The sequence below is a fragment of the Cebus imitator genome, unplaced genomic scaffold, assembly GCF_001604975.1.
Source record: "Cebus imitator isolate Cc_AM_T3 unplaced genomic scaffold, Cebus_imitator-1.0 Scaffold497, whole genome shotgun sequence".
Classification (NCBI taxonomy): Eukaryota; Metazoa; Chordata; class Mammalia; order Primates; family Cebidae; genus Cebus; species Cebus imitator.
Window position 1 is genome coordinate 1,692,192 of NW_016107812.1, and position 1,713 is coordinate 1,693,904.

Genomic DNA, 1,713 nt, shown 5'->3' on the forward strand with positions numbered 1-1,713 from the left:
TCCCGGGTTCAAGCGATTCTCTTAGTAGCTGAGATTGCAGGTGTGTGCCACCACGCCCAGCTAATTTTTGTAGTTTTAGCAGAGACGGGGTTTCATCATGTTGGTCAGGCTGGTTTCGAACTCCTGACATGGTGATCGGCCTGCCTCGGCCTCCCAAAGCGCTGCATCCACATAGGAGGGACCTGTACTCGTCCTAACGGGGCCTCACCTAAGGACCTTTAGGAAGCTGGCAGTGACTGCTTTTCCAACAAAAACCATCTTTCCCAATCCATCTTACTCCTGCGGAATACATTTTTATTAACAGACGTGGAGATACGGTAGCAGGTGCTGCCGCCAACGCTTTCCTTTTAAAAGGTCTGTGACTCTTCAGAGCCGCAGAGAACCAGCTAGGCTGCGCTCCCAGGCGAGCGGTTCTTTCCGCCTGCATCAGGTGCCGCGCGCCCGCCAAGGGGCCGCCACCCAGTCGACGCCACTGCTGCCGCGGCCCTAGCGCCATCTCACTCGGCTCCTGACTCAGGGCTCTGTGTTTCCGGCTTCTACAGCGGGCGGGAGGCCGTGGACCCTGACTACCCTGAGGGAACAGAGGCTGCAGGGGCCTCGGAAGAAGGAGAGGAGGCTCCCTGGCCTGGGTTTCCTACGGTGCCGACCCCCGCCCGCTCTGAGAGGGGCGGGGTTTCTGCCATTTCTGGAAGGAAAAGGGTTCCCGGGAGGTACCTTGGCTTGTCCGCCCGGGGCCCTGAGGGGCACTTCGCTCCGCCTGGGATGGAAGGAAAGGGTCGCGGGAAGGGGCTCTGCTTGGCCTCCCGACTGTGGCAGGACCCCCACTCACGGACAACCATCCTCTACCTCGCTGGGCGCCGCTCCCCGCAGAGGCCGGGACTCCAGCCTGGGGCTCCACCCTCAACCCTGCGTCGGCCCCCACACTCCTCACCCTGGGACCTCCGTTACCCTCTGGCGCGCCCCCGCCCCTCACCCTCCAGAATTCCCCGCCCCCGCGCCCCTCACCCTAGGGGACCCCCCCCAGCGCCCACGCCCCTCACCCTACGGGACCCCCCACCGCCTGCGTTCCCGTCACCCTACGAGAGCCGCTGCCCCCGCCCTGCGCCCTGTGACCCCCGCCCCCACGCCCCTCACCCTCTGGGACCCCTCCGCCCCCCACGCCCCTCACCCTCTGGGACCCCTCCGCCCCCCGCGCCCCTCACCCTATAGCACCTACCGCCCCCGCACTCCTCACCCTCCAGGATTCCCCTCCCCCACGTCCCTCACCCTCGGGGACCCCCCAGCGCCCGCGCCCCTCACCCTATGAGACCCACCGCCCCCACGCCCCTCACCCACACTCCTCATCCTCCAAGATTCCCCTCCCCCGCGTCCCTCACCCTCGGGGACCCCCCAGCGCCCGAGCCCCTCACCCTATGGCACCCACCGCCCCCGCATTCCTCACCCTCCCGGACCCCTCAGCCGCCCGCGCCTCTCTCCCTATAGAACCCACCGCCCCCACACTCCTCACCCTCCAGGATTCCCCTCCCCAGCGCCCCTCACCCTCCGGGACCCCCTAGCCCCCCACACCCCTCACCCTATGAGACCCACCGCCCCCACGCCCCTCACCCACACTCCTCACCCTCCAAGATTCCCCTCCCCAGCGCCCCTCACCCTCCGGGACTCCCTAGCGCCCGCGCCCCTCACCCTATGAGACCCACCGCCCCCACGCCCCTC

At 67.4% G+C, this 1,713-nt stretch overlaps 1 protein-coding gene across 1 annotated transcript in view; it reads right to left on the reverse strand.

The window, feature by feature from the left end:
• Nucleotides 1-1,713, reverse strand: part of ANHX (anomalous homeobox) — an 18,048-nt gene that overhangs the window by 16,088 nt on the left and 247 nt on the right. The window lies entirely within an intron of this gene.